A 23,741-nucleotide genomic window follows, 5' to 3' on the forward strand; every position below is an offset into this window, starting at 1 on the left:
CATTTTTTCAAAATTAGGTTACAGATAAGGTGATAAAGTCTTTAATGTACATTAGATATTGAAAGCATTTCTCATAGTAAAAGTATGTAAAATATGACTCCAAGTAAAATTTAGCATATTATAATCATGTGTACATGTATGAAAATATTCCAAATTTAGTTGCCTACAGTCTCATAAGAAAACAATTTCAATAATAATAAAAACAGTCCCTAGCATCTTGCTCTTTATCTGTATTGTCTCATTTTATCTAAAGTGCCTTAACAAGATCACTATTGTCTCCATTTTGCAGAGGAAGTAAGTGAAAAGTAAAAACATTTACCAAAGAACCCTAGTTTTGATCTTAAAATCCGACCCTTATTCTCAATTCTTCCTGTGTCCTAAGTTGGAGAACACTGGGAATCTGCTGGGATATAAAGGGCATGTCCTCCAACGATTTAAGTTTAGTGTCTCCCAGTGTAATTCCTTTGAACAGAAAAATCATTACGTGAACTCTGGTATATTTGGATTTTTCCCCCATGCCCATTTTACCTAATGGAGTTATTTTCCCCTTTATTTTTTTTTAAATGATATTTTCAAATATTATATCCATATATGTATTTCCCATATACCCCTTTTTCAGAAAACCACTAGATGACACGTTCCACCAAAACCAAGAGTAAACCAGAAAGAATAATCAAGGCCTTCGGGAAATAAAGGATCCAACATAAACAGAATAGGAGAGAGTACCCAAAATGATGGTGAAGGGAGACCCCAAGACAACAACTGTGACACAGGCATAGAAAGCAAACCCAGATGGGAGCCAGAGAACACAATTCCAGGAAAGAGGTCTCCAAGGAAAAGACAGGCTGGTAAGTCTCCCAAGAAGAGAATGAATGCCAGTGGAGAGTTTGGGATGGGTTAATGACGGATACAAGAAGACTAAGAAAAGAAAAAACTAGACTATTTTTCAGAAGGGAGAAAAAAACTATACCATAAAGGTATACATGTCCCTTGTATAGTTTTCCCTTTACACACACACACGCACATTTCCTTTGTGGTACAGACGTGGATTAGCTAAGAATAACAGTTCCTGGGGTGTAATGTAGAGCAAAATTTTCAGTGTAATCATACTGAAAAGATAAATGGTGAGGGAAAAACAGCTGAAGCCTCATCTTCATAAGTAGAAAGTCAAAAGGTATCTAATGTGGAAAAAAATCAAGAAATAGCATACATTTGTTATTTAGAAATATAAAGACCTAAAAGATTCATAAAATGGAGACCTCTGGGAAAGAGGGTTCTGGGGTGGGAAGAAATAACACAACTGACTATAGGATTTTCATCAGAAGGCTTACATTTTTTACTTTTTCAACTATGCGCACGTATAATTTTTTTCTTCCGAGTCTCGCTCTGTCGCCCAGGCTGGAGTGCAGAGGCGCGATCTCGGCTCACTGCAAGCTCCGCCTCCCGGGTTTACGTCATTCTCCTGCCTCAGCCTCACGAGTAGCTGGGACTACAGGCGCCCGCCACCTCGCCCGGCTAGTTTTTTGTATTTTTAGTAGAGACGGGGTTTCACCGTGTTAGCCACGATGGTCTCGATCTCCTGACCAAATGATCCGCCAGCCTCGGCCTCCCAAAATTCTGAGACTACAAGCGTGAGCCACAGTGCCCTGCCAAAAAAGTTTTTATTTTTTATAGATTCAGGGTGTACGAGTGCAGTTTGTTACATGTATATATTGCATAATGGTGAAGTCTGGCCTTTTAATGTGCCCATCACCTGAATAGTGAACACTGTACCCAACAGGGAATTTTTCAACCCTTGCCCTTCTCCCACCCTCCCTATTATTACCCTCTGTATATCCATGTATAACCACTGTTCAGCTCCCACTTATAAGTCAGAACTCTGCACATATACTTTCATAAAAATAAAATTACAGGGCTGGGCGCGGTGGCTCACGCCTATAATCCCAGCACTTTGGGAGGCTGAGGCGGGCAAATCACAAGGTCAGGAATTCGAGACCAGCCTGGCCAACATGGTGAAACCCCATCTCAACTAAAACTACAAAAAATTAGCTAGGCGTAGTGGCAGCCGCCTGTAATCCCAGCTACTTAGGAAGCTGAGGCAGGAGAGTTGTTTTGAACCCGGGAGGCAGAGGTCGCAGTGAGCCAAGATCGCGCCACTGCACTCCAGCCCAGGCGACACAGTGCGACTCCATCTCAAAAATAAATAAATAAATAAAATCACAACAAACAAACACATTTACTGTACAGAAGAATTATACAGTTTAAAGTCATCTCAACACATCCTTGTGTTCTCAGAAGTAACCACTACCCAAATGTTTAGTGTGCATTCTTCCAGATCTTTTCTATGTGTATAGAAATACATACACACAATGCTTACTTCTTTTTAAACAAAAACACGCAAAGGGGTCAGGAGGGTGGGCAAAAATAAAAAATTAAAATTCAAAAACATACAAAAAGGGATCATACTATACTGTTTGGCAACTTGCTTTTTTCCCCATTCACAAGCAATCTTCTTTTTTTCATTTTATTTTTTTGAGATGGAGTTTTGCTCTTGTTGCCCAGGCTAGAATGGAATAGCACAATCTTGGCTCACTGCAACCTCTGCCTCCCTGGTTCAAGCAATCCTCCTGCCTCAGCCTCCCAAGTAGCTGGGATTACAGGCATGTACCACCAGGCCCAGCTAATTTTTGCATTTTTAGTAGAGATGGGGTTTCAACATTTTGGTCAGGCTGGTCTCAAACTCCTGACCTCAAGTAATCCATCTGCCTTGGCCTCCCGAAGTGCTGGGATTATGGGTGTGAGCCACCACTCCTGGCCAATCCTCTTGTTTTATCAGTGAAATCTTCCTGTGTCAGTACACACAGTTTTTTTATTGGCTGCACAGTACTATGGAGTGTGACAGGCTGAATAATGCTCCCCCAAAGATGTCTAGATCCTAATTCTCAGATCCTGTGAATATGCTACCTTACATGGCAAAAGGAACTCTGCAGAAATGATTAAATTAAGGATCCTGACTAGGGTGGTTATCCTGGATTATCCAAGTATGATGTAATCACAAGAGTTCTTGTAAGAGGGAGACAGGAGGATCAGAATAGGAGATGTGACACTGGGAGCAAAAGGTCACGGTCAGGGAGAAGGAAGCAGAGATCAGAGAGAGGATGAGAGAGATGTGAAGATACTATGCTGTTGGCCTTAAAGATGGAGGAAGGGGCCACAGGTCAAGAAATGCATGCATTCTTTAGAAGCTACAAAAGGAAAGAAAACAGATTCTCTCCTAAAGCTTCCAGAAGGAACAGTCCTGCTGAAATCCTAATTTTAGGTCTTCAGACTTCCAGAATTATAAAATAATAAATTTGTGTTGTTTTAAGACACTAAGGTTGTGGTAATTTGTTATAGCAAATAGGAAATTATTACACTATAGGAACAGGAAACAAATATACAGTATATTATTTATATGATCCTATTTTAACTTTTCATCTTTACAAACAGTGCTGCAATACACATGAGTTAGCATTGTTCTAGAAATTATTGTCAGAAGCAGGATTGCTAGACTTGCTTAAAATCACATTTTAATTGTGATTAGACACTGCCAAATTATCTACCAAAAAATTGTAGCAACTTATACTCCCACTATCAGTGTACAAGAATAACTGTTTCTCCACAAGGTCTCCACTCCCCACAGCCAGAACCTTGATCTCAGAGCCAGATCTTCCTAAAGTCAAGACCAGTTCCAATGAAATCATACTCACAAAGTTGATAAAAAACCTCCTTCTAAGATAACTTTCTTTCAGTAACCATAATCTGAGGACATCCCACTACCACGCAAGGAGAGAAAGACTTAAGAAGTAAAAGATGCAGCAACCCTTTTTATCACTTTTAAAGTCTGCATTAAAAGGGCATTCTGTTAGCCAGGCATGGTGGCAGGTGCCTGTAGTCCCAGCTACTCGGGAAGCTGGGGCAGCAGAATCACTTGAACCCAGGAGGCAGAGGTTGCAGCGAGCCGAGATCACGCCACTGTACTCCAGCCTGGGCAACAGAGCAAGACTCCATCTCAGAAAAAAAAAAAAGTTCAACAAATATTAATCCATTGAATGAACAATATTTGGCACACAGTAGAAACTCCAGAAATACTTGGAATAACCAAAAACATCATAATGTTTGACTTTTTTTAATGTAATCTAAATTTCACAAACCCTAGGAAATATCATAATAGAATGCTTACTGAATACTTACGTCAACCTTGTTGTAACAAAATTTCTTATAACTAAACAAGACTGGAACTTGCCTGAATATTATCTTTTTATTGGCAGCAACTCAAATTGACAGATGTGACCAAAAAAAAAAAAAAAAAAAATCTGAGGTCAATCCTGTTTTTTAGTCAAAAGAGAAAATTGTGAACATAATAAATGTAGATATTGGCTTCGTCTGGGACCCTGAGAATTACTCTTGGACCTGCCAAGTTAGCATAGAAAAATCTAGACAGGAAGCCAGAACTTGTCTAATAACTAGCAATAATATTACAAAGCAAAATCAGCTCAAGACCACCCTCAATGACAGTAGATCAAATCAGTACACCAAACTGAGTTCAAAGGTTTCAAATGGGTATATTCTAAAATTGAGGTGTCCGGGCTGGGCGCAGTGACTCATGCCTGTAATCTCAGCACTTTGGGAGGCCAAGGCCAGAGGATAACTTGAGGTCAGGAGTTTGAGAGCACCCCAGCCAACATGGTGAAAAATACAAAGAAAAAAAAAATTAGCCGGATATGGTGGTGCAAGCCTGTAGTCCCAGCTACTCAGGAGGCTGAGGCAGGAGAATCACCTGAATCAAGGAGTCAGAGGTTGCAGTGACCCAAGATTGCACCACTGCACTCCTGCTTGGGCGACTGAGCAAGACTCCATCTCAAAAAAAAAAAAAAAAAAGAACTGAGGTGTCCAATACAGTAACCACTAGTTATACAAGGATACTGGGCATTGAAATGTGGCTAGCCCAAATTGAGATGTGCTATACATATAACATACCAGATTTTGAAGACTTGCCATCAAGAAAGAATGTAAAATATCTCATTAATAACTTTTATACTGATTACTTGATGAAACAGTATTTTGGAAGGGCCAGGTGCAGTGGCTCACGCCTGTAATTCCAACACTTTTGAGAGGCTGAGGTGGGTGGATTGCTTGAGGCCAGGAGTTCAAGACCAGCCTGGGCAACATGGCAAAACCTGGTCTCTACAAAAAATACAAAAAAAATCAGCCACGCATGGTGGCACATGCCTGTAGACCCAACTACTTGGGAGGCTGAAATGACAGAATAACCTGAACCTAGGAAGTCAAGGCTGCAGTGAGGTGTGATCACACTACTGTACTCCTGTCTGGGCAACAGGAGTGAGACCCTGTCTCCAAAAATAATAATAATAATATTTTAGATATAAGGGATTAAACGCTATTATGAAAATTAATTTTGCTGGGCACAGTGGCGTGCACCTGCAGTACCAGCTACTTGGGAGGCTAAGGCAGGAAGGTCACTTGAACCTAGGAGTTTGAAACTGTACTGCACAGTGGCTACTAGAAATTTTTAAATTAAATCTGTAGCTGCAGGCACCACCGCAGAGGAATGGGAAGCTGCTACCCTAGGATCAGGCCCATGGGGGAAATGGGAAACCTTGGTACTGCAGTAGTCCCTGCTGGCCCATCATTTTTAGGAGCCATGACAGTAAAACCAATCATAATTAATAGAATGCACTACTCTCACTACAGGCCCCAGAAGACAACATAGATGCCCTTTTTCTATCCCTGCCTAAGGGAAAGGAAAAAAAACACGTGCAGAGGCAAGAAGTGGCCAAGGACCCAGAAGTGAGGCAGGGAGAGGTCATTCAGCCTTTCTACGCCTCAGTTTACACATCTGTAAAATGAGGGTAATAGCACAACCTCTCTCACAGGGTTGTTCTGAGGATTAGAGGCAATTAGCAAGGCACAGTTGCTCCCAATATTTGGGGAGGCTGAGGCAGGAGCACCCCTTGAGCCCAGGAGTTCAAGACCAGCCTGGGCAACACATAGAGAGACATCATCCCTCCCTAAAATAAAAAAAAAATTAGCTGTGTATAGTGGGGTCTCCCTCTAGTCCCAGCTACAGCTACTCAGGAGGCTGGGGGGTGGGGGGAGGATCACTTAAGCCCAGAAGTTTGAGGCTTCAGGGAGCCACGATTGTGCCACTGCACTCCAGCCTGGGCAACAGAGTCAGATCCTGTTGTTCATTCATTCATTAATAAATAAATAAAATTTAAAATTTAATTTTAAAAAAATGGCTGGGTGTGGTGCTCATGCCTGTAATCCTAGCACTTTGGGAAGCCAAGATGGGTGGACTGCTTGAGCCCTGGAGTTTGAGACCTGCCTAGGCAACATCGCAAAACTCTGTCTCTACAAAAAATACACAAAAATTAGCTGGGCGGGTGGCTCACACCTGTGGTCCTAGCTACTCAGAAGGTTGAGATGGGAGGATCACCTGAGCCCAGGGAGGTCAAGGCTGCAGTGAGCTATGATTGCACCACTGCACTCCAGTCTAGACAACAGAATGAGACCTCATCTCAAAAAAAATTTTTTTAATGAGTTCATTGACGGCAAGCACCAGGTCAACAGTAAGTGCTCAATAAATCTTAGTTACTGCTGTCTCCCACTGTTAATGACCTGCATTCGGTGAGTGCTGTGTGCCCAAGCACCATCTCCCTACACACAGTCCTAGGAGTAGGGGCTGTGCTGCCCATACTCACATTACAGATGGGAAAACCAAGGTTTGGAAAAGTCACCTGACCAAGGTCACAAAGCTAGTAGGTGAGACATTCAGCCTCAAAAGTGGGCTCCCCTGGCTTTGAAGCTCCTCCAGTGATCCACTGCCCTGAATGCTCCCAATGTCTCCGTGGCTCTTTTTTTTTTTCTTTTTTTTCTTTTTGAGACAGAGTCTCACTCTGTCGCCCAAGCTGGAGTGCAGTGGCGCGATCTCGGCTCACTGCAACCTCCGCCTCCCGGGTTCAAGCAATTCCCCTGCCTCAGCCTCCCAAATAGCTGGGATTACAGGAGCATGCCACCATGCCCGACTAATTTTTTTGTATTTTTAGTAGAGACAGGGTTTCACCATGTTGGCCAGGCTGGTCTCAAACTCCTGACCTCAGGCAATCCACCTGCCTCGGCCTCGCAAAGTGCTAGGTTTATACGTGTGAGCCACCCCACCTGGTCTCCATGGTTCTTTTTATGGGCACAAGTTAAGGTTATAGTACTAGCTGTTTAGAAAATAGTTAAAGGAGGTTAGCTAGACAAGAATCTCTGGCTCCTTGGGGAGACTGTGGGATTATGAGTAGGTTGTTTCTTGTCTCCACTTTTTAGAGGGCCGGCCCCACTAGACATGCATAGCTCCCTGAAAACACCATGCCCAAGGAAGGTGCTCAGTAATGGGTGTTCCTTTCTGACTCTAAGTGTCAGGTCCTAAGTAAATTTTGTGATTTAAAAAAGGTGAAGTCCCTAAAGGATGAAATGTTCTTTGAGACCTCAGTGTCAGGATGAAACTGTTTCCATGAGGAAGAGGGACAAGTGTACCCCATGGTAAGTGGGACTAGATCAAGACTTGGCCTCCAATAGTTAGTAACTACAAACTGGACAAATAATATTTTGAGGGCACTAAGGCAATATGATGCTGTCAAAAAAAAAAAAAAAAAAGGCACGGCTAAAAGCCAGAAGTTGAGACCCCCACCTCTGCCACAGATCAGCTGTGTGACCCAGGTGCAAATCTCATCACTCCCTGTCTGGGTCTGTTTCTGTGGATGTAGAATGGAGCAATCAATGACAAAATAATAATGATAATATGTGGCTCACTATATTTCTACTGGAGAGAGCTGTTCTAGAATCATTGGTCAAACTTCTTTTTTTTTTTTTTTTTGAGACCGAGTCTCCCTCTGTCACCCAGGCTGGAGTGCAGTGGCGTGATCTCCGCTCACTGCAAGCTCCGCCTCCTTGGTTCACGCCATTCTCCTGCCTAAGCCTCCCGAGTAGCTGGGACTACAGGTGCCCGCCACCACACACGGTTAATTTTTTGTATTTTTAGTAGAGACGGGGTTTCACCCTGTTAGCCAGGATGGTCTCGATCTCCTGACCTCGTGATCCGCCCACCTCGGCCTCCCAAAGTGCTGGGATTACAGGCATGAGCCACCACGCCTGGCCTGGTCAAACTTCTTGAAGTCACTAACTTCAGAATATGCAAGAAGTCACAACGTTTTAAAATAAGATATAAGGGTTTTGTTTTTTTGTTTGTTTGTTTGTTTGTTTAAGATGGAGTCTGGCTCTGTCGCCCAGGCTTGAGTACAATGGCATGATCTCAGCTCACTGCAATCTCTGCCTCCCTGGCTCAAGTGATTCTTCTGCCTCAGCCTCTCAAGTAGCTGGGATTACAGGCGCCCACTACCACACCCAGCTAATTCTGTATTTTTCGTAGAGACAGGGTTTCACCATGTTGGCCAGGCTAGTCTCAAACTCCTGATGTCAGATGATCCACCCACCTCAGCCTCCCAAAGTGTCAAAAGGCATGAGCCACCATGCCCAACCAAGGGGATTCTTTTAGAAAAATTTCATCTAGGCCAGACATGGTGGTTCATGCCCGTAATCCCAGCATTTTGGAAAGCCAAGGTGGGAAGATCGCTCAAGCCCAGGAGTTTGAGACCAGACTGAGCAACATGGTGAAATCATAATCTCTCCAAAAATTTTTAAAAATTAGCCAAGAGCTGGGCGTGGTGGCTCACGCCTGTAATCCCAGCACTTTGTGAGGCTGAGGTGGGTGGATTACCTGAGGTCAGGAGTTTGAGACTAGCCTGGCCAACATGGTGAAACCCCCGTCTCTACTATACAATAAAAAAAAAAAATAATTGGCTGGGCATGGTTGCATGCGCCTGTAATCCCAGCTGCTGGGGAGGCTGAGGCAGGAGAATCACTGGAACCTGGAAGGCAGAGATTGCAGTGAGCTGAGATTGCGCCACTGCACTCCAGCCTGGGCAACAGAGCGAGACATCTCAAAAAAAAATGAAAAACAAAAATTAGCTAGAGTTGGTGGCATGCTCCTGTGGTCCAGCTACTCAGGAGGCTGAGGTGGGAGGACTGCTTGAGCCTGGGAGGTCAAGGCTGCACTGATCACACTCCTGCATGCCAGCCTGGGCAACAGAGCAAGACCCTGTCTTTAAAAAAATAATAATAAAAACTGCACATGATGAACTGCCCGTTATGGTGCTGAATACGCTTTCCTTCTAAAAACCATAGGAGGAGACAGCCTTTATCCTTGGAAGATTTCACAAATTCATTTGACAAGGAAGGGGCCCATAGATTCTACTAAATCCTCCTCATCTTTGCCACTGACTGTGCCTTTGCCCAATTCGACTATCAGTTGCTTTTAAATCGCATGAATGTATCCCAGGAAAAAAACGGAGGCTTGAAAAGAGTGCAAGCAGAAGATAAAGAAAAGGCTAGAACTCTACTGGAATTAGCCAGAAGATGCCTTTGATTTAATTAGGGAAGTATAACTTACCTGCTTCCTACAAAGTTAAGCCAATAAACTGCTGGTTCTTGTAAGTCACAAAAATGAACCATCGATATTCTCCTCAACAAAAAGAATGCATACATTCTGATCCTTTCTTCTAGGGAGTTCTCATATCCATCCCCTCCTCTCTACTACCTCTGGTCTTACACACTCATTGCCTCATACCTTAAACATCACAATGGTCTCTCAGCTGACCTAACTCAAGTTTCTCCATCCTGCTGCCAGGCAATCCTCCTAAAATACGATTGCATTCAATCAAACATTTCTATATTTGAACCTCTACACAGTACCTGCCCTTAAAGAATTCACCATCTAGTAGGGAAGACATATGTCTCATGATTCCCTTGTCCAAAATCCCCACCAATACAATCATTCTGAAGAACAACTTATGAACATCTAGTAGAGTTTAAGATGTGCCGACCAGGCGTGGTGGCTCACATCTGTAATCCTAGCACATTGGGAGGCCGAGGTGGGCAGATTAACTGAGGTCAGAAGTTCGAGACTAGCCTGACCAACATGGAGAAACCCTGTTTCTACTGAAAATACAAAATTAGCTGGGCGTGGTGGTGCACGCCTGTAATCCCAGCTACTTGGAAGGCTGAGGCAGGAGAATCGCTTGAACCTGGGAGGTGGAGGTTGCGGTGAGCCGAGATCATGCTATTGCACTCCAGCCTGGGGCAACAAGAGTGAAACTCCATCTTTTTAAAAAAAAAAAAAAAAAAAAAAAAGCTGTGCCTACTCTTTGACCTAGGGACTCCACTGCTAGCTACCCTATATTGGTATACACTTAAACACATAAACAAGGAAAGGAATGTTTATAAAAACATTATCGTAACAGGAAAAAAAAAAAAAAGAAATTCCAAATAACCTAAGTATCTGTAAACAAAAAAATTAAATTTTCATTATACAAATTTTCAAATATAGGAAATATACATGCATATATATAATATGTACTGTATATGTGTGTTTGATTATATACACACCTCTATACCCATCACTGACATTCTAAATTAAAAGCTGGTCATCTTGCTTCATCCTACTCCTTTCTTTTAAAAAAAAAAAAAAAGGAACTTTACAGTTTACACATGTTGTATTTGCTTACTCTATCTCTAAATCAAGTTTATTCTAGGACACTTTCCCTTTCTCCCATCTACCTCTCCCGTTTTTCTCCCTCATGACATTGATTTGTTGAAGAGAATGGTCGGTTCATCTGTACCTCATACTGAGTTTTTTAAATTTCTTCCTCAAGATAGCATGTAATTTCTTGATCTTCCATATGCCTTACAAACTAAGTCTCTGAAGTTAATTAAAATTCAGATTTAAAATTTTAGACAAAAAATTTCAATAGCAACGTGCTTGATATTGAAGCACATCTTTTTTGGCTCACTTTTAATGATACTAAGAATAATAGCTAGGTTAGTGATAGTCTAATCCTTCCAACGTAAAGTTATATTCTTTTAGCCTGAGGCCAACTAGTAATCTAGTAATCTGTGGAATCATACTTTGGCTCCATGGGAATATCCAATTCCCAATCAAACATTTTTGTCTAACAGTTTTAGCACCCATTAATGATCCTGGCCCAAAGTAATTATTCATAACAGGTTATAATAAATTGTCACTTTCAAATTCTTTAATTCCTTCTACGTTATTTGGCATTCCTCATTAAACATAAAATGGTTCCCACTCAAAAGGCAGTTCAAATATATAATTCTTTTTCATTACCAATTTTCACAGTAAAGAATAATAGCCACCTAGCCACCTCCATTTGTTCTATTTATTGTTATATAATCATTTTCTCAATAAATTATTCTCCTTATTTCTTCTGATGTTCAAATTGTCCCAATTTTGGCCAAGGAGAGCCTTTTCAATTTGGCTTTTCCATCTTTGAAAGCTTTCTTGGTTTTGGCACAAGATGTTCCAGGTTCATTATGCATGTCCCCTGCCCCAGACCCAGAATCAGTCATTTCTTCAAGGAGTCCTGGATTATTTCAAGTACAAGTATTTAAAGACCAAAATTAGGGTATTAGAGGAGCTTACATCTACCAAGGTGACAAAGTGTTTCTAAGTCCTCTCAGTGGACAGAGCTAAGGAACAAATTTATATGGATTAAGAAATGTGTATTATAAATGATGAATTCATATTGACATTTATAATTCAGGTTCAAAATTACAGGTTTTGTGCTTAGCTTCTTTGATTTTATACATGTATCTCTATTGATTACTAATACATTCACATAAAGACTTACTGGCTTTATCCTATAATACATATCATATGGTGTCAAAATTAAAATACGAATATTACAACTAGCAATAAAATGAATAAAGGTGGGGGTTTTTTTGCAGTTCTTTTTATCCTTAGCATATATGCCATTTAGTATTAAGCTCCAAAGTCACCTGAAATAGTTTTTCTCCATGTATTTAAATAACTATTTTGATATACACATGGATGCAATTGTTCAAGTTTGTCTTCAATTTTAAGGATTTAAAAATTTTTGATTTTACTATAATTTTTGAATGTATATTTACTAATTCAAAAGTCAAAACTAAATAATAAAAAGACACATTCAGAAATCACACTTCCATCCCTACTTCATGTACTTCCCATACCCTCTATCATAGGGTAACAATGTTATTAGTTTCTAATTTGTCTTTTCAGTGTTTCTCTTTGCAACATAAACAAATTTGCATATTCTCATATTCTTATTCTCCACACTTCCACTCTACCTTTTTTTTTTTTTCTCAAGGCAGGATCTCATTCTGTCACCCAGGCTGGAATGCAGTGGCGTGATCATGGCTCACTGCAGCCTCAACCTCTCATATTCAGGTGATCCTCCCACCTCAGCCTCCCAAGTAGCTGGGACTACAGGCACGCATCACCACACCTGACTAATTCTAATTTTTGGAGAGATGAGGTTTTGACATGTTGCCCAGGCTGGTCTCAAACTCCAGGGCTCAAGCAATCCTCCCGCCTCAGCCTCCCAAACTGCTGGGATTACAGGTATGAATCACCACGCCTAGCCACCATTCCCTACTTCTCACACCAAAGGAACATACTAAACACATTGTTCTGTATTTTGCTTTTTTCCTCCATTTAATATGTATCCTGGAAAATACTGCATAGAGATTTTTCTCATTTTGCTTTACAGCTGCATAGTACTTGGCTATGTGAAAACACCATCACAAACTTTTTTTTTTTTTTTTGAGGCGGAGTCTCACTCTGTCGCCCAGGCTGGAGTGCAGTGTGCCATCTTGGCTCACTGCAAGCTCCACCTCCCGGGTTCACGCCATTCTCCTGCCTCAGCCTCCCGAGTAGCTGGGACTACAGGAGCCTGCCACCTCGCCCGGCTAATTTTTTGTATTTTTAGTAGAGACGGGGTTTCACCGTGTTAGCCAGGGTGGTCTCGATCTCCTGACCTCGTGATCCGCCCACCTCGGCCTCCCAAAGTGCTGGGATTACAAGCGTGAGCCACCGCGCCCGGCCCATCACAAACTTTTTAATTAAAAAAAAAAAAAAACTAGTTATCTCTTACTCTAGCAATCACAAGATCTTACCTTGCAATTTGAGTCCCTCTGTCAACTGCCTCACACATTTACTTCATCCATTTTTCTCTTAATATAGGGCCCTGACAGTCTATCTGATTTTAAACAATTCTCCTTCCTCATCCCATACACACTTACCTTATTCCAGACCCAATGTCTCCCCTCATGCGATTTTCCCACTTCAGAATGGTTACATTCTTTCTCTCCAAATTCTATACTTCAAAGCCCATTTTTAAATGATCTTTTCTCCAACAAAACTTTGAGTTCTTAAATTTCCTCAGCAATTTATAGCATAATCTATATGCTTCTCCTTCATTCAACAAACGTTTACTGAGCATATGAAGAGCAAGGAGCTTATGTTCTGGGATAAGAACTTCACAATAAAGAAATAAATAAATAGTAGTAGTAGTAGTGGTTGTGACAGTGATAAATGGAATGAAGAAAAAGTAAGGCAGAGTAAGAAACAGAGTACTAGATTAGGGATAAGGAATTGCCATTCTGGAGAAAGTGATTATGAAAGGCCTCTCTGAGGTGACAACTGAGTAGAAACAGGAATGAAAGGGAAAAGCAAACCAAGGAAGGATCCAAAGAAAGCATCATGATGCACAAGTCATTCTCTTGGTTGCTTAGCATCAAAACACCTTGTCCTTGGGGAATTCCCTTCCATATGCATCTTGAAAGAAGGCAGAAACCTCTGTCTACTACCGACTATTTGCCTTCCTTGCTTCCCATATGGCAAGGGTACAGTCGTATGACCTCCACTCCACAAGAGAAGCATCTGTGCTGGACCTTAATGTAGAAGATAGTGCATTAAAAAAGCAGAGTGTGTGTAGAACCCTTTGCGGTAAACATGGCAGCAGATTCCAATGACAGTAGTGGTAGCAGCTTCTTCCTGTGATAAATTCCTTTTCTGTTCAATTAACCAGAGATTATTTGACTGCTTAGAACTAAGAATTCTGGCTGACCCTGGTGATTCAGGGAAATGGAACAGCAAATGTAAGGGCCCTGAGCTACAGTGAAGAAGTATAACAGCAAATGCAATCGTAGAAATACGAATGGGCTGGATCACATAGAGAGCCTTATAGGCACTAGTAAAGAGTAAATTTTATTGAGATTACTACCAAGTTGTCAGAAAGTTTTAAACAGGAGAGTGTTGTGATGTGATTTACATTGCTAAGAGACTACTCTTGTTATCATATAGTTAATACATGGTGGAAAGCAAGAACTGAAGCAAGCGTACTAGTTAGAAAATTATTCCAGGCAAGAGCTGCTGGCACCTCAGGCCTGGATGATACCTGTGTGGTTATTAGACAATTTACCTTTAATTACTATATATTTAAGTTAAATCGAACATCATATTTTGTGCTTTCCATTTGTCCCCTGTTCAGTTTTCAGTTGTTTTGTTTTGAAATAGAGTCTCGCTCTGTCGCCCAGGCTAGAGTGCAGTGGCATGATCTTGGCTCACTGCAACCTCCACCTCCTGGGTTCAAGCGATTCTCTTGCCTCAGTCTCCCAAGTAGCTGGGATTACAGGCATGCACCACCATGCTGGGCTAATTTTTGTATTTTTACTTGAGACGGGGTTTCACCACGTTGATCATGCTGGTCTCGAACTCCTGACCTCAAGCAATCCACCTGCCTCGGCCTCCCAAAGTGCTGGGATTATGCCCACCCCCTGTCCAGTTTCTTTTCTCTCCTTTGTTGCTGCTGCCTTCTTTTACCTCAATTCTTTTTTAACATTCTATTTATTTCCTCTACTGATCTGGAAGTTACACTCTGTTTCTGTTCTTTTACTGGTTTTCTAGAAATTATACCATGCAGTAAAGTCTAATCAAAATCTTTATTCTCTCTTTTCCCAAAAAATCTATAGCTTTTAAAAGATATAAGCAACACATCAACCAAATGCAATATGTAAACCCTGTTTGGATTCCAGTTTGAAAAAACCAAATATAATTTTTTAAATAATTTTTTTAGATAATTGGGAAAATATGAATACTAAGTATGTAATGCTAAGTATTAATTTTTTTCTGTATATGATACTGGTATTATACTTTAAGCCCATACCTTTTATGAGCTAAGAACAATATATTTATGGGTTAAATAACGTGATTGTTATGACTTACTTTAAAATACTTGGGATATATATAAAAACACTTTAGTCATCAATTCATAATGGTTGAAGGTGGGTAATAAATACGTAAGGATTCATTATACTCTTCTCTTTTACATATTTAAAATTTTCCGTAACAAAGAGTTTTTAATTACTATCCTTCTAGGTAAGACAAGAACCTTAAATCCTAGACTCTATCTATCCTACTTGTTATTCCCTTGTGTTTATCCATTAGATATTTTTACTATGTTTAATGCAATCCATATTCATTTTCATTCTCTAAATATGTATCATTTTCTTTACCTTTCATTTACTCTTCATACATTTCATTTTGTGATTTGGGATCAATTTCATTCTGTCCTAAGTATATCCTTTAAAAACGTAGTGTCCAATATGGTGCATGTGGCTATTTAATAAAAATTAAGTAAAACTAAAAATTCAGTTTATTGGTTACACTAGTTATATTTCAAGTACTCAATAGCCCTATGTAGCTTGTGACTACAATATTGGACAGCACAGACAAAGAACATTTCCAGGCCAAATGTGATGGCTCACACCTATAATCCCAGCACTTTCTAGGACTGAGGTGGGAGAATCACCTGAGCACAGGAATTTGAGTCTGAGCAACATAGCAAGACCTCGTCTCTACAAATAATTTTAAAAATTAGCCAGGTCGAGGTAATGTGCATCTGTGATCCCAGCTACTCAGGAGGCTGAGGTAGGAGGATCTCCTGAGTGATCACATTATTATCACATTATCACATTACTTAATCCATAAATATATTGTTTTTAGCTCAGTGAGCCATGATTGCACCACACTCCAGCCTGGGTAACAGAGTGAGATCCTGTCTCAAGAAAAAAATAAGTAACATTCCCATTTCCACAGAAACTTCTATTGAACAGTGCTGCTTTAAACAATCTTTCACAGGTGAGATGTTGATGACAAGTTGTTTTTATCTGAAAATATCCTTATTTTACCATCATTCTTTAAATATATTTTCACTGGGCATAAAATTCTAGATTGACAGGTAGTTTTCATTTCACATAGCAGACATTTCGCTGTCTGCTGATTTCCACTGTTGCTGTTGAAAAGTCATCCTGCCAGGCGCGGTGGCTCACGTCTGTAATCCCAATACTTCAGGAGGCTGAGGCAGGTGGATCACCAGAGGTCAGGAGTTCGAGACCAGCCTGGCCAATATAGTGAAACCCTGTCTCTACTAAAAATACAAAAAGTTAGCTGCGTGTGGTTGTGGGCACCTGTAATCTCAGCTACTAGGGAGGCTGAAGCAGGAGAATTGCTTGAACCCGGAAGGCAGAGGTTGCAGTGAGCCAAGATTGCACCATTGCACTCCAGCCTGGGCAACAAGAGCGAAACTCCATCTCAAAAAAAAAGAAAAAAGAAAGAAAAGAAAAGTCATCTATTACTCTAATTCTTGCTCTTTTGATGGTTTTCTCTTTCTCCAGCTACTTTTGGCTTTCTGTGACTTTATTACAATGTGTTTAGGTGTGGACTTATTATTATCCTAATTAGGATTCACTGGAATTCTTGCATGCTGGTTTGGTATTTTTCCTTGGTTCTGGAAAATATGAGCCATCATCTCTTCAAATGTCCCATTCTCTCTTCCTTTCCTTCTGGAATTCCAATTAAGACTCTCTCACTCTATCCCCATATGTCTTACACTGTCTTCTATAATTCCCATCTTTTTGCCTCTAGCCATCATCTATGCTACATTCTGGATAATTTTATCTAATCTATATTCCAGTTTGATAATTTTTCTGATATGTCCAATCTGCTGCAAATTGAGTCATTAGGTTTTTAATTCAGTTACTTTATCTTTTTTTTTTTTTTTTTTTTTTTTTAGACAGGGTCTTATTCTGTCACCTAGGTTGCAGTAAAGTGGTACCATCTTGGCTCACTATAGCCTTGACTTCCTGGGCTCAAGCAATCCTCCCATGTCAGCCTCCTCAGCAGCTGGGACTACAGGCACATGCCGCTATACCCAGCTAATTTTTTTGTATTTTCTGTACAGACAAGGTTTCACCATGTTGCCCAGGCTGGCCTCAAACTCCTAATCAGTTATTTTTTATTCTAAAAGTTCTATTTGTTTTTTTCAAAACTATGATGCCACTTAAAAAAATAAATCATTTCCTGGCCGGGCACGGTGGCTCAAGCCTGTAATCCCAGCACTTTGGGAGGCCGAGACGGGTGGATCATGAGGTCAGGAGATCGAGACCATCCTGGCTAACACGGTGAAACCCCGTCTCTACTAAAAAATACAAAAAAAATTAGCCGGGTGAGGTGGCGGGCGCCTGTAGTCCCAGCTACTCGGGAGGCTGAGGCAGGAGAATGGCGTGGACCCGGGAGGCGGAGCTTGCAGTGAGCTGAGATCTGGCCACTGCACTCCAGCCTGGGAGACAGAGCAAGACTCCGTCTCAAAAAAAAAAAAAAAAAATAAATAAATAAATAAATAAATAAATAAATAAATCATTTCCTATTCCCTATTCTCAAATTTGTCACTTATTTCTGTAAACACAGTAAACTTGGTTGTTTCATTACATAGCTTTTAATTCTATTACATCGTGCCTATGAAAATCTTTTTCTGCTGTCTGTTGTTTCTACTGGTTCATGCCTATGGTTCCTTGTCTCCTTGTATGTCTAGTTATCTTTTGACTACGGGCTGATTACTGTCCTTGAAAAACTGTGGGGAGGCCTAAGATGAAGGAGCCTTCCATCAGAGAACATTTGCATTTGCTTCTGACAAGCACCTGGAGTCAGGAACCAACCTAAATTAGGTATGGCTTACGGTTCCCTTTCCCACCTATGCTATGGGCACAGCTTTGTAAAGACTTGTGTTTGCTTGTTTCCTTTCTCTTTTTTCCTCCTGCTCTGCTCAGTGCCTACACAACTTGTCTTGAAGTTCCTTGATATTTGATTGAGAGGTAGGTGATGAAAGGTGATGAAAAGGGGTTAGTTCTGGTTCATCCTTACCTCTCAGCTATATATATATGGAGCCCAAGCCTAATCAGGCAAGAATATCTCATAAGCCTTTACATGTCCACATGTTGGGTGGGCTCTGCATCTTAATTTCTGTCCACCTCACCCCGTAAGACTGATGAACAGAAATCTAAATTTCTTGATATTGGCAAACATATTGAAGGCAAAAGTGGCTTCAGTTCACCAGACAGTCTGTTAACTTCTTGCTTTAGGCTTTCTTCCAGAATTTGGCTTAACAGATTCCCCAGTTCTTCAAAGCTATTAAGGCAATGTTCTATGTATTTTATCCAACATTCTCAATTGTCTTCAAAAAGAAGACTGGTCGGCCGGGAGCAGTGGCTCACACCTGGAATCCCAGCATTTTGGGAGGCCAAGGCGGGTGGATCATGAGGTCAGGAGTTCAAGACCAGCCTGGCCAACATGGTGTAACCCCATCTCTATTAAAAATACAAAATTAGCCAGGCATAGTGGCATGCACCTGTAATCCTAGCTACTGGGGAGGGTGAGGTAGGAGAATCGCTTGAACCCAAGAGGACAGGTTGCAGTGAGCCAAGATCACGCTGCTGCACTGCAGCCTGGGCGATAGAGCAAGACTCCGACTCAAAAAACAAAAAAAGAAGATTGGTCTAATTTAGGCCACTATTATCCAGAAACCAGACATATTTGGAAGTGACCTTCCTGATGTACAGCTTGACCCTTGAACAACATAGGTTTGAATTGCACAGTTCACGCATACATTTTTTTTTAATATATTAGAAAATTATTTTGAGGCTGGACACGGTGGCTCACGCCTGTAATCCCAGCACTTTGGGAGGCCAAGGCAGGTGGATCACCTGAGGTCAGGAGCTTGAGACTAGTCTGGCCAACATGACAAAAACCCATCTTTATTAAAATAATACAAAAATTAGCCGGGCATGGTGGCAGGCACCTGCAATCCCAGCTACTCAGGAGGCTGAGGCAGGGAGAACTGCTTGAACCCAGGAGGAGGAGGTTGCAGTAAGCCAAGATCACACTACTGCACTCCAGCTTGGGCAATAGAGTAAGACTCCGTCTCAAAAAAAAAAGAAGCAAAAAGAAAAGATATAAGTTAAATTTTTTGAAAATTTAAAAAAAAAAAAAAAACTCACAAGCCTAGGCACAGTGTCTCACACCTGTAATCCCAGCACTTCAGGAAGGTGAGGCAGGCAGATTGCTTAAGCCCAGGAGTTCAAGATCAGACCAGGCAACATAGTGAGACTCCATCTCTACAAAAAAAATTTTTAATTTTTTAATTAGCCAGGCATGGTGGCATGCAGCTGTGGTCCCAGCTACTCAGGAGGCTGAAGAAGGAGGATCATTTGAACCCAGGAGGTCAAAGTTACAGTGAGCCATGTTCATGCCACTGCACTCCATCCTGGGCAACAGAACAAGACACTGTCTCAAAAACAAAACTCACCAACTGCATATTTAAAAACTTAAGAAAAAGGTGTCAAGAATGCATAAAATATATATAGATTTTGGTCTATTTTATGGTTTACTACAATTAAATATACACAAATCTATTATAAAAAGTTAAATGTAGCCAGGCATGGTGGTACATGACTGAGAGGATGAGGCAGGGGGATTTCCTGAGCTCAGGAGCACCAGGCCAGTCAGCCACAGTGGTGTGTGCTTGTAGTCTCAGCTACTCAGGAAGCTGAAGTGGGAGGATCACTTGAGCCCAAGAGATTGAGGCTGCAGTGGGCCATAATCACACCACTGCACTCCAGCCTGGACAAAAGAGTGAGACCTTGTCTCAAGAAGAAAAAATTACTTTTTTATATATATATATATATATATATATATATATGAAGAGGTCAGAGCCCATCCAAAACTCTAGCCCAGCCCAATCCAGCATTTCTCAATTTGTGATTCCCAAAGCTCCAGACTTCAGTACCAAGAAGGGCAGTGGCTAAAGAGGTAAGCACAGGTTGGAGGTGGCAGAACGTTTCAGACCCTTTTCACTCTCACATAAACAAGCCCATCTCCACCTGTTACGAGATTCTATAATATTTGTAATTTTAAAGCATTTTTTGAAAGACTAAGCCAGCAATAAAAGACTCTTAAAAAGTAAACTTTTACTAGTAAACTATTTTCTCTTCAGACATAAATGGTTAAAAGTTTTGAATCTCAAGCAAAAATTACTGGCTGAGTGCAGTGGTTCACACCTGTAGTAGTCCCAGCACTTTGGGAGGCTGAGGCAAGCAGATCACTTGAGCTCAGGAGTTCAAGAACAGCCTGGACAACATGAAGAAATTTCGTCTCCACCAAAAAATACAAAAAATAGCCAGGTGTGGTGATGCAAGCATGTGGTCCCAGCTACTCGGGAGGCTGAAGTGAGAGGATCACCAGAGTCCAAGTAGAGGACTGCAGTGAGCTGAGATTGCTCCACTGCACTCCAGCCTGAGTGTTAGAGACAGACCCCGTCTCAATTAAAAAAGAAAACAAAGAATTACTTAGTAGTTCTTTTTCATTACTATTCCATACCCAAATCCTTACTAACAAAAATCCAGAAAAAAACTACATTTATTTGCAAGTCCTGCAAGTATGTGCTTTATCTGTGCTCCTCTTTTACTTAATTTTAGACTCTAGCCAAATAAAACTCAGGTAAAAGTAGTATGGATATATTAGAACCTCAAAAATCAGATTCTGAAATATAATTCACTCAAAAAAAATTTAAACTCTAAATTATATACCAAAAGCTTGTTTTTGTTTTTTGTTTATTGAGACAAAGTCTCGCTCTGTGGCCCAGGATGGAATGTAGTGGTGTGATCTTGGCTCACTGCAACCTCTGCCTCCCGGGTTCAAGTGATTCTCCTGCCTCAGCCTCCCAAGTAGCTGGGATTACAGGCGCGTGCCACCACGCCCGGCTAATTTTTGTACTTTTAGTAGAGATGGGGTTTCACCATGTTGGTCAGGCTGGTCTCTAACTCCTGACTTCAAGCGATCCAACCACCTCGGCCTCCCAAAGTGCTGGGATTACAGGCGTGAGCCACCACACCCGACAAAGAGCTTGTTTTAAGTAGCACCCAACATGTTATGACTCCATGTCTCCATTAGGTTAAATCTCTTTCTTTGTCTTATATACAGTTACTCCCAAAGGTACTACATAAAAAAATATTTCTGTGCTGTTATAAACTTCCCTAAATTTCAAAGAGATTTATTTTTCTTTCAGAGTTCTGTCTCCCAGGCTGGAGTATAGCGGTGTGATGTTGGCTCACACCTCCTGGGCTCGAGGGATCCTCCCACCTCAGCCTCCCGAGAAGCTGGGACTACAGGCACACACCACCATGCCCAGCTAATTTTTTTCATTTTTTGTAGAGACAGGGCTTCACCATGTTACACAGGCTGGTGTTGAACTCCTGGGCTCAAGTGAGCCACCCACCTTGGCCTACCAAAGTGCTGGGATTACAGGCATGAGTCACCACACCTGGCCTAAACTTCAGTTTTAAATATTACAGCATAAGCTCATCTACCATGATGACTTCCTTATTCATATATATTTTTATTTCTTTGAATTTCAGATATCAAACGATGTCATTAAATTGGAACCATAGGCCAGACATGGTGGCTCATGTCTCACTTTGGGAGGCCGAGGCAGGCAGATCACCTGAGATCTGGAGTTCGAGACCAAACTAGCAAACATGGTGAAACCCCATCTCTACTAAAAACACGAGAATTAACCAGCAGCTGGGTGCGGTGGCTCCTACCTGTAATCCCAGCACTTTGGGAGGCCAAGGCGAGCAGATCACCTGAGGTCAGGAATTCCAGATCAGCCTGGCCAACATGATGAAACCCTGTCTCTACTAAAAATACAAAATTAGCCAAGCATGGTGGTGCGTGCCTGTAGTCCCAGTTACTCGGGAGGCTGAGGCGGGAGCATTGCTTGAGCCTGGTAAGCAGAGGTTGCAGTGAGCCAAGATCGTACTGCTGCACTCCAGTCTGGGCAACAAAGTGACACTCCGTCTCAAAAAATAAACAAACAAATAAATAACCGGTAATTAACCAGGGCATGGTGGCAGGCACCTGTAATCCCAGTTACTTGGTAGACTGAGGCAGGAGAATCACTTGAACCTGGGAGGCAGAGGTTGCAGTAAGTCAAGATTGTGCCACTGCACTCCAGCTTGGGCAACAGAGTAAGACTCCATCTTGGAAAAAAAAAATAAAGCTTCTTGAAACCATGTTAATAAATTAAGCTCTTACTTTCCACCTAAGCTATATATTTATCAGATATACATTCTCTATTTCTCTATCTACATTCTACCTGTGTTTATCAGTGTCCCTATTATGATTATAGAATTAGTCATAATTTTCTAAAAATTAACCCAGAATATGTCCATGGATAAAGAATATTTATTGATGACTACTTAACATTCATGTTTAAGATAAGCTCAAAAGTTCCATATCTAAAGCACATAAATTATACCAACACTAAACTAAAAAGTAGTAAGGTGATAAAAACTAAAAAGTAGTAAGGTGAGTAGTCAGTTAGCATGTCCAGAACTTCCCAGGCACATGCCAAAACCTAATCTTCCTTCTGTATTACCTGATAATATTAACAGCCTCTTTACTTCCCAATTTAGAAACCTGGGAGCTATCTTAAACTCTTCCCTCTCCCTCATCTTCTACATACAGCTGGTCTCAATGTTTGTGTCCCCACAAAATTAACATGTTGAAACCCTAACCCCAAGGTGATGGTATTAGTAGATGGGGACTTTGAGTGATGATTAGGTCATGAGGGCAAACCTTATCATTCCATTCATAATTTCATGGATGGAATTACTGCCAGATAACTGCTTTGTCCCTTCACCATATGAGGGCACAGCAAGGTGGCTCCATCAGTAAAGTAGGAAATGGACCCTCACCAGCCACGGAATCTGCCACCACCTTGATCTTGAACTTCCCAGCCTCCAGAACTGTGAGAAATAAATTTCTATTGTTTATAAGTCACTAGTTTATATTTTTGTTACAGTACCACAAATGGACTAAGACAGTTGGTCGTCAAGTTCTATAAAGTCTACTTCACATCTTTTTCTTTTTTTAATAGGCAATACTTTCATTTAGCTCAAAAGCCCAAACACAGAAATGTATACATTGAAAATTCTCAACGGAAGTATTTACACTACTCACTGCTCCTCCTCAGCCCAGCCTGGACCCACAACTCCAACAAGTAATCACCTTTACTAGTTTCATGAGTATCCTTCCAGCATTTCTATAATCACCAAAAAAATAAATAAATAACATTACCACATAACACTGTTCCCCACTTGCTTTTCCTGTTTAACACATCCCAGAGATCTTTTCCCATTAGTTCACAGAGAGGTGAACTTCCTCATTTTTTTATACAGCTGCACAGTATGCTATTACTGTGTTTTAACATGCATTTCTCAAACTACTGAGACCGTGCATCTTTATCAAATGTTTGTTGGCCACTATGTTTCCTCTTCAGAAACTGCCTATTCATATTCTTTACCTATTTTATCATTTCATTCTCTTTGTAGGAGTGCAATAT

At 41.1% G+C, this 23,741-nt stretch overlaps 1 protein-coding gene across 7 annotated transcripts in view; it reads right to left on the bottom strand.

Moving 5' to 3' along the window:
- The window catches only part of LOC101024330 (GA binding protein transcription factor subunit beta 1), a 77,036-nt gene that overhangs the window by 38,614 nt on the left and 14,681 nt on the right, over nt 1-23,741 (bottom strand). Inside the window, exon 1 of one of the 7 annotated variants that reach the window (XM_009210152.4) lies at nt 9,557-10,031. The exons of the other annotated variants lie outside the window; for them this stretch is intronic. The gene's annotated coding sequence lies outside the window, so the exon portion shown is untranslated. Of the gene's footprint in view, nt 1-9,556; nt 10,032-23,741 lie in introns of those variants that run through there. 7 annotated transcript variants of the gene reach the window in all.

Source organism: Papio anubis, chromosome 7, assembly GCF_008728515.1.
Source record: "Papio anubis isolate 15944 chromosome 7, Panubis1.0, whole genome shotgun sequence".
NCBI classification, from domain to species: Eukaryota; Metazoa; Chordata; class Mammalia; order Primates; family Cercopithecidae; genus Papio; species Papio anubis.